The sequence below is a fragment of the Buteo buteo genome, chromosome 31 (assembly GCF_964188355.1).
Source record: "Buteo buteo chromosome 31, bButBut1.hap1.1, whole genome shotgun sequence".
Taxonomy (NCBI): Eukaryota; Metazoa; Chordata; class Aves; order Accipitriformes; family Accipitridae; genus Buteo; species Buteo buteo.
The window spans coordinates 1,974,531-1,983,670 of record NC_134201.1 but is presented as its reverse complement, the minus strand read 5'-3'; the positions used below and the strand labels follow the sequence as shown (position 1 = coordinate 1,983,670).

At 55.4% G+C, this 9,140-nt stretch overlaps 1 protein-coding gene across 3 annotated transcripts in view; it reads left to right on the top strand.

The window, feature by feature from the left end:
* The first annotated feature begins 3,100 nt into the window (after nucleotides 1-3,100).
* Nucleotides 3,101-9,140, top strand: part of LOC142026096 (E3 ubiquitin-protein ligase rnf213-alpha-like) — a 57,832-nt gene continuing 51,792 nt past the window's right edge. For all 3 annotated transcript variants that reach the window (XM_075018929.1, XM_075018931.1, XM_075018928.1), the window contains exon 1: nucleotides 3,101-3,691. The gene's annotated coding sequence lies outside the window, so the exon portion shown is untranslated. The remainder of the gene's footprint in view (nucleotides 3,692-9,140) is intronic.

Sequence of the window (9,140 nt, the reverse complement as noted above, 5' to 3'; positions counted from 1 at the left end):
GTTCCCACCTACAGCTCCCAGTTCCCTCCCAGTGCTCCCAGTTCACCCCCCAGTAGCTCCCAGTGCTGCTCTCTGGCTCCTCCCAGTGCTCCCAGTTCCCTCCCAGTGCTCCCAGTTCCCTCCCAGTGCTCCCAGTTCCCCCCCCAGTGCTCCCAGTTCACCCCCCAGTAGCTCCCAGTGCTGCTCTCTGGCTCCCCCCAGTGCTCCCAGTCCCCCCCCCCCCGTAGCTCCCAGTGCTGCTCTCTGGATCCACCCAGTGCTCCCAGTTCCCTCCCAGTGCTCCCAGTTCCCGCCCAGTTCCCCCCCCCCCCCCCCCCGTAGCTCCCAGTGCTGCTCTCTGGCTTTACCCAGTGCTCCCAGTTCCCGCCCACAGCTCCCAGTTCCCACCCCCGTAGCTCCCAGTGCCCCTCCAGTGCTCCCAGTTCCCACCCAGTGCTCCCAGTTCCCCTTCCCGTAGCTCCCAGTGCCGCCTCCTGGCTCCCTCCAGTGCTCCCAGTACCAATCTCTGGCTCCACCGCAGCTCCCAGTTCCCCCTTATTTCTCCCAGTACCACTCCCTAGCTCCCCCAGTGCTCCCAGTTCCCTCCCAGTGCTCCCAGTTCCCCCCCCCCCGTAGCTCCCAGTGCTCCCAGTGCCTCTCCAGTGCTCCCAGTTCCGCTTCCTGGCTCCCCGCTAAGGGCTCCCAGTTCCTCCCCAGTGCTCCCAGTGCTGCCCCAGTCCGCTCTCCTCCCCCTCTGCCGCCCCAGTGCTGCCTTCTGGCTCCCCCCAGTGCTCCCAGTTCCCCCCCCCCATTTCTCCCAGTAGCACTCCCTGGCTACCCCCAGTGCTCCCAGTGCCACTCCAGTGCTCCCAGTCCACCTCCTAACTTCCCCCAGTGCTCCCAGTTCCCACCCAGTGCCGCCTCCTGACTCCCCCCAGTCGTCCCAGTGCCGTCCCAGTGCCGCCTCCGGACTTTCCCCAGTGCTCCCAGTTCCCCTCCAGTGCTCCCAGTGAGGCTCTCTGGCTCCCTCCAGTGCTCCCAGTTCAAATGTTTGGTTCCACCACAGCTCCCAGTTCCCCCCTATTTCTCCCAGTGCCACTTCCTGCCTCCCCCCAGTGCTCCCAGTCCCCCCCCAGTGCTCCCAGTGCTGCTTCCTGGATCCCCCCAGTGCTCCCAGTGCCACTCCTTGGCTCCCCCCAGTACTCAAGAGTTCACCCCCAGTGCTCCCAGTGCCACTTCCCGGCTGTCTCCAGTGCTCCCAGTACCGTTCCTTCCCTCTCCCCAGTGTTCCCAGTTCCCCCCCATAGCTCCCACTGATGTTTCCTGGCTCTCCCCAGTACTCCCAGTGCCTCCACAGTGCTCCCAGTGAGGCCCCAGTTCCGCTTCCTGGCTCCCCCCAGTGCTTCCAGTTCCTCCCCCAGTGCTCCCAGTTCTCCCCAGTGCTCCCAGTTCCGCTTCCTAGCTCCCCCCAGTGCTCCCAGTGCCACTCCCTGGCTCCCCCCAGTGCTCCCAGTGACTATTCCCGGCTCCCCCCAGTATTCCCAGTTCCTCCCCAGTGCTCCCAGTGCCACTCCCTGGCTCCCCCCAGTGCTCCCAGTTCCTCCTAACAGCTCCCAGTACCACTCCCGGGCTCCTCTAGTGCTCCCAGTTCCGCCCCAGTGCTCCCAGTCCTGCTTCCCGACTCCCCCCAGTGCTCCCAGTGCCACTCTAGTGCTCCAAGTACCACTTACTTGCTGCTCCCAGTGCTCCCAGTGCTGCTTTCTGGCTCCCCCCAGTGCTCCCAGTACCACTACCTGGCTTGCCCCAGTGCTCCCAGTTTCCCCACAATGCTCCCAGTGTTGCTTCCTGGCTCCCCCCAGTGCTCCCAGTTCCCCCCCCAGTGCTCCCAGTGCTGCTTTCTGGCTCCCCCCAGTGCCCCCAGTTTCTCTCCAGTGCAGCATCCTGGCTCGCCCCAGTGCTCCCAGTGCTGCCCCATGGATCACCCCAGTGCTCCCAGTTCCCCCCAGTGCTCCCACTGCTGCTTCTTGGCTTCCCCCAGTTCCATCCCAGTGCTCCCAGCTCCGCACCCTGGCTCCCCCCAGTGCTCCCAGTGTCGCTCCCAGGCTTCCTCGAGTGCTCCCAGTTCTCCCCAGTGCTGCTCCCTGGCTCCCCCCAGTGCCATCCCAGTGCTCCCAGTGCCACTCCCTGTCTCCGCCCAGCGCTCCCAGTCCCCGTTCCTTCCCCTCCCCAGTGCTCCCAGTCCCCATTCCTGCCTCTCCCAGCGCTCCCAGTCCCCATTCCTTCCCCCCCAGCGCTCCCAGTCCCCATTCCTTCCTCCCCCAGCGCTCCCAGTCCCAAGTCCTTTCCTCCCCCAGCGCTCCCAGTACCCATTCCTGTCTCCCCCCAGTGCTCCCAATACCAATTCCTGCCTCTCCCAGCGCTCCCAGTCCCCATTCCTTCCCCTCCCCAGCGCTCCCAGTCCCCATTCCTGCCTCCTCCAGTGCTCCCAGTTCCCCCCCATTTCACCCAGAGCCGCTCCCTGTCACCCCCCAGTGCTCCCAGTCCCCATTCCTTCCCCCCCCAGTGCTCCCAATACCAATTCCTGCCCCCCCCAGTGCTCCCAGTACCAATTCCTGCCCCCCCCAGTGCTCCCAGTACCAAGTCCTTTCCTCCCCAGTGCTCCCAGTACCCATTCCTGTCTCCCCCCAGTGCTCCCAATACCAATTCCTGCCCCTCCCCAGCGCTCCCAGTCCCCATTCCTTCCCCCCCAGCGCTCCCAGTCCCCATTCCTGCCTCCTCCAGTGCTCCCAGTTCCCCCCCATTTCACCCAGAGCCGCTCCATGTCACCCCCCAGTGCTCCCAGTCCCCATTCCTGCCTCTCCCAGCGCTCCCAGTCCCCATTCCTTCCCCCCCAGTGCTCCCAATACCAATTCCTTCCCCCCCCAGCGCTCCCAGTCCCCATTCCTGCCGCCCCCAGTCCCTCCCAGTCCCCCCCATCGCCCCCCCGCCCCCATCGCCTCAGCCGCTCTGGCCCCGCCCCCACCGCCGAGGGCGGGAACCCGCCGCCGGTATCGCGCATGCGCGGTCGCTCCGGCGGGAACGGCGGGCGGGGGGGCGCCGCCGCCATTTTGTGCCCATCCCCCTCACCGTCTGTTCCCTGAGGGGCTTCGTTTTCACCTCGTTATGGCCGCCACCGCCTCGCCACCGGGGTCTTTCCCCTTCCCCAGGGCGCTGGGTTGGCTTGCGAGCAGCATCAACCCCCGTTCCAGCCGTTTTTTATTGGGGAGGGGGCTCCCCGACAGCAGGAAGACCACCAAAATCAGGCAAGATGGGGGGGGCGGGGGGGCTGCCTTCTTGTCCCCCCCCCCCCCAATCCCATTCCCTGAGGCAGGGTTGATGCCCGGAGCTTGAACTCCTTTCAGAGTTTCCTCCTCCACCCTTGGGCACGGAGCCATGAGGCGATCGCCTCATTCTCTGAGCTTTTTGCTTTCGGTTTTCGGGGAGTTTCCAGGAAAAAACAGTGACAAGAAATGAGCTGATGGAGGGGGGGGGGGCACGGGTTGTATAAAAGATGGGGTTGGGCATGTTAGAGAGGGAGAAGGGCAAGGTTATAGGAGGCAGGATCGCAGCAGGCAGGACCACGGCGAGGAAGGACCACGGCGAGGATCCCTGAGCCGAGCCTTGGTAGGTCGCATCCTCACCACATAGCTGCTTGGTTCCAGCTGCTTCCCAGGTAAGCGGTGTGGCGTTGTTCCCACCTTTCCCCCCCTGTCGCTACTTAAGCTCCCTAAATCGGCGTTTCTGAGCCCAAGAGATGCTGGAGTGGCTGTTTCAGAACTTCAAAAGCTCCCTAAACCACTGTTTTGGAGCCCCAAAGCTCCCTACGTTGCTGTCGCAAAGCCCCAGAGCTGTCTAAGTGGGTGTTTGGGAGCCCCAAAGCTGTCTAAGCGGGTGTTTGGGAGCCCAGAAGCTACTGACATCAGTTTTTCGGAGCCCCAAAGCTGCCTGAGCAGGTGTTTGGGAGCCCCAAAGCTGCCTGAGCGGGTGTTTGGGAGCCCCAAAGCTGCCTGAGCGGGTGTTTGGGAGCCCCAAGGCTCCCGACATAGGTTTTTCTGAGCCCAAAAGCTGCCTAAGCGGGTGTTTGGGAGCCCAAAAGCTCCCGACATCGGTTTTTTGGAGCCCAGAAGCGCCTTAAGTGGGTTTTTCTGAGCCCCAAAGCTCCCTAAACAGGTGTTTCTGACCCCAAAAGCTCCCCAAGTCACTCTTTCTGAGCCCCAAAGCTCCCTGCGCTAGTTTTTCTGAGCCCAAAAGCTCTCTGAATTGGAGTTTCTGATGCCCAAGCTTTCTACATCGGTGTTTGTGAGCCAAAGAGCTCCCTAACTCAGTGTTTTGGACCGCAAAATCTCCCAAAGTGGGTGTTTCTCAGCCCAAGAGCTCCCTAAATAGCTGTTTTGGAGTCCTGAAGCTCCCTAAATTGCTGTTTCTCAGCCAAAGAGCTCCTTAAGGCACTGTTTTTGAGGTCTGAAGCTAACTTGATCAGCATTTTTGAGCCCTAAGTTCCCTAAATTGCTGGTTTTGAGCTCCAGAGCTCCCTAAATGGGTCTTTCTAAGCCCCAAAGCTCCCTAAGTCAGTGTTTTGGACCCTAAAATCCGCCTAAATGGGTGTTTCTGAGCCCAGAAGCTCCCTAAATCACTCTTAATGAACCCCAAAGCTCCCTAAATAGGTGTTTTGGAGGCTCAAAAGTTCCTTAAGTGGGTGTTTCTCAGCCCATGAGCTCCTTAAGTCACCTTTTCTGAGTCCCAGAGCTCCCTAAATCGCTGGTTTTGAGCCCCAGACCTCCCTAAATGGGTGTTTCTGAGCCCAGAAGCTCCCCAAATTATTCTTTCTGAGCCCCAAAGCTCCCTAAATGGGTGTTTCTGAGCTCAGAAGCTCCCTAAATCACTCTTAATGCACCCCAAAACTCCCTAAATAGGTGTTTTGGAGGCTCAAAAGTTCCTTAAGTGGGTGTTTCTCAGGCCACGAGCTCCCTAAATTCGCTGGTTTTGAGTCCTGAAGCTCCCTGAATTGCTGTTTCTCAGCCCAAGAGCTCCCTAAATCACTGGTTTTGAGCTCCAAAGCTCCCTAAATGGGTCTTTCTGAGCCTAAAAGCTCCCTTAACAGGTGTTTTGGAGGCCCAGATGTTCCTGAAGTTGGTGTTTTGGAGGCCCAGAAGCTCCCTAAATGGATTTTTCGGAGGGCTAAAAGCTCATTAATGGGAGTTTCTGAGTCCAAAAGCTCCCTAAATGGGTGTTTCAGAGCCCCCAAACTCCCTAAATCCATGTTTCTGAGCCCAGAAGCTCCGCAAATCACTGTCTGAGCCCCAAAGCTCCCTACGGCAGTTTTTCTGAGCCCCAAAGCTCTTTAAATTGGCATCTCTGATGCCCAGAGGCACCTAAAACGGTCTTTGTGAGCCCAAAAGCTCCCTAAATAGGTGTTTTGGAGGCCCAAAATTTCCTTAAGTGGTTGTTTCTCAGCCCAAGAGCTTCCTAAATAGCAGTTTTGGAGTCTTGAAGCTCCCTGAATTGCTGTTTCTGAGCCCAAGAGCTCCCTAAAGTGCTGGTTTTGAGGCCCAAAGCTACCTTGATTGGCGTTTTTGAGCCCTAAGTTCCCTAAATCGCTGTTTTTGAGGCCCAAAGCTCCCTAAATGGGTCTTTCTGAGCCCCAAAGCTCCCTAACTCAGTGTTTTGGGCCCCAAAATCAGCCTAAATGTGTGTTTCTTTGGCCAGAAGCTCCCTAAATGGGTCTTTCTGAGCCTAAAGGTTCCCCAACTGGGTCTTTTGGAGCCCCAAATGCTCCACAAGTTGGTGTTTTGGAGCCCCAAAGCTCCCTAGGTGTTTTTTTCTGAACCCAAAAGCTACTAAACTGATGTTTCTAAGGCCAAAAGCTTCCTAAGTCAGTATTTCTGAGCTAAAAATCTCCCTAAATCATTGGTTTTGAGCCCCAAAGCTCCCTAAGTAGGTGTTTCTTAGCCCAAAATCTCCCTAAATGGGTGTTTCTGGGCTCAGAAGCTCCCCCAATCACTCTCAAAGAACCTCAATGCTCCCTAAATAGGTGTTTTGGGGGCCCAAAAGTTCCTTAAGTGGGTGTTTCTCAGGCCACAAGCTCCCTAAGTCACCTTTTCTGAGGCTCAGAGCTCCCTAAATGGGTATTTCTCAGCCCAAAAGCTCCCTAAATGGGTGTTTCTGAGTCCAGAAGCTCCCCAGATCACTCTCTCTGGTCCCCAAATCTCTCTAAATAGGTGGTTTGGAGGCCCCAAAGCTCCCTAAGTGCATGTTTCTGATGCCCAAATGCTCCCGAAATGGGTGTTTCAGAGCCCCCAAACTCCCTAAATCCATGTTTCTGAGCCCAGAAGCTCTGCAAAACACTCTTTCTGAGCCCCAAAGCTCCCTACAGCAGTTTTTCTGAGCCCAAAAGCTCTCTAAATTGGTGTGTCTGATGCCCAACGCCACCTAAATTGGTGTTTCTGAGCCCAAAAGCTCCCTAAACAGGTGTTTTGGAGGCCCAAAAGTTCCTTAAGTGGTTGTTTCTCAGCCTAAGAACACCCTAAATTGCTGTTTTGGAGTCCTGAAGCTCCCTAAATTGCTGTTTCTGAGCCCAAGAGCTTCCTAAAGTGCTGTTTCTGAGCCCCAAAGCTCCCTAAGTGGGTGTTTCTGAGCCCCAAAGCTCCCTAAGTGGGTGTTTCTGAGCCCCAAAGCTCCCTAAGTGGGTGTTTCTGAGCCCCAAAGCTCCCTAAATGGGTGTTTCTGAGCCCCAAAGCTCCCTAAATGGGTGGTTCTGGGCTCAGAAGCTCCCCCAATCACTCTCAAAGAACCTCAACGATCCATAAATAGGTGTTTTGGAGGCCCAGAAGTTCCTTAAGTTGGTGTTTCTCAGCCCACGAGCTCCCTAAGTCACCTTTTCTGAGTCCCAGAGCTCCCTAACTGGGTGTTTCTGAGCCCAAAAGCTCCCTAAATGGGTGTTTCTGAGCCCAGAAGCTCCCCAAATTACTCTTTCTGGGCCCCAAAGCTCTAAATTGGTGTCTCTGATGCCCAGAGGCACCTAAATCGGTTTTGTGAGCCCAAAAGCTCCCTAAATAGGTATTTTGGAGGCCCAAAATTTCCTTAAGTGGTTGTTTCTCAGCCCAAGAGCTCCCTAAAGTGCTGTTTTTGAGGTCTGAAGCTACATTGATTGGCGTTTTTGAGCCCTAAGTTCCCTAAATTGCTGGTTTTGAGCCCCAAAGCTCCCTAAATGGGTCTTTCTGAGCCCCAAAGCTCCCTAAATGGGTGTTTCTGAGCTCAGAAGCTCCCTAAATCACTCTTAATGCACCCCAAAACTCCCTAAATAGGTGTTTTGGAGGCTCAAAAGTTCCTTAAGTGGGTGTTTCTCAGGCCACGAGCTCCCTAAATTCGCTGGTTTTGAGTCCTGAAGCTCCCTGAATTGCTGTTTCTCAGCCCAAGAGCTCCCTAAATCACTGGTTTTGAGCTCCAAAGCTCCCTAAATGGGTCTTTCTGAGCCTAAAAGCTCCCTTAACAGGTGTTTTGGAGGCCCAGATGTTCCTGAAGTTGGTGTTTTGGAGGCCCAGAAGCTCTCTAAATGGATTTTTCGGAGGGCTAAAAGCTCATTAATGGGAGTTTCTGAGTCCAAAAGCTCCCTAAATGGGTGTTTCAGAGCCCCCAAACTCCCTAAATCCATGTTTCTGAGCCCAGAAGCTCCGCAAATCACTGTCTGAGCCCCAAAGCTCCCTACGGCAGTTTTTCTGAGCCCCAAAGCTCTTTAAATTGGCATCTCTGATGCCCAGAGGCACCTAAAACGGTCTTTGTGAGCCCAAAAGCTCCCTAAATAGGTGTTTTGGAGGCCCAAAATTTCCTTAAGTGGTTGTTTCTCAGCCCAAGAGCTTCCTAAATAGCAGTTTTGGAGTCTTGAAGCTCCCTGAATTGCTGTTTCTGAGCCCAAGAGCTCCCTAAAGTGCTGGTTTTGAGGCCCAAAGCTACCTTGATTGGCGTTTTTGAGCCCTAAGTTCCCTAAATCGCTGTTTTTGAGGCCCAAAGCTCCCTAAATGGGTCTTTCTGAGCCCCAAAGCTCCCTAACTCAGTGTTTTGGGCCCCAAAATCAGCCTAAATGTGTGTTTCTTTGGCCAGAAGCTCCCTAAATGGGTCTTTCTGAGCCTAAAGGTTCCCCAACTGGGTCTTTTGGAGCCCCAAATGCTCCACAAGTTGGTGTTTTGGAGCCCCAAAGCTCCCTAGGTGTTTTTTTCTGAACCCAAAAGCTACTAAACTGATGTTTCTAAGGCCAAAAGCTTCCTAAGTCAGTATTTCTGAGCTAAAAATCTCCCTAAATCATTGGTTTTGAGCCCCAAAGCTCCCTAAGTAGGTGTTTCTTAGCCCAAAATCTCCCTAAATGGGTGTTTCTGGGCTCAGAAGCTCCCCCAATCACTCTCAAAGAACCTCAATGCTCCCTAAATAGGTGTTTTGGGGGCCCAAAAGTTCCTTAAGTGGGTGTTTCTCAGGCCACAAGCTCCCTAAGTCACCTTTTCTGAGGCTCAGAGCTCCCTAAATGGGTATTTCTCAGCCCAAAAGCTCCCTAAATGGGTGTTTCTGAGTCCAGAAGCTCCCCAGATCACTCTCTCTGGTCCCCAAATCTCTCTAAATAGGTGGTTTGGAGGCCCCAAAGCTCCCTAAGTGCATGTTTCTGATGCCCAAATGCTCCCGAAATGGGTGTTTCAGAGCCCCCAAACTCCCTAAATCCATGTTTCTGAGCCCAGAAGCTCTGCAAAACACTCTTTCTGAGCCCCAAAGCTCCCTACAGCAGTTTTTCTGAGCCCAAAAGCTCTCTAAATTGGTGTGTCTGATGCCCAACGCCACCTAAATTGGTGTTTCTGAGCCCAAAAGCTCCCTAAACAGGTGTTTTGGAGGCCCAAAAGTTCCTTAAGTGGTTGTTTCTCAGCCTAAGAACACCCTAAATTGCTGTTTTGGAGTCCTGAAGCTCCCTAAATTGCTGTTTCTGAGCCCAAGAGCTTCCTAAAGTGCTGTTTCTGAGCCCCAAAGCTCCCTAAGTGGGTGTTTCTGAGCCCCAAAGCTCCCTAAGTGGGTGTTTCTGAGCCCCAAAGCTCCCTAAGTGGGTGTTTCTGAGCCCCAAAGCTCCCTAAATGGGTGTTTCTGAGCCC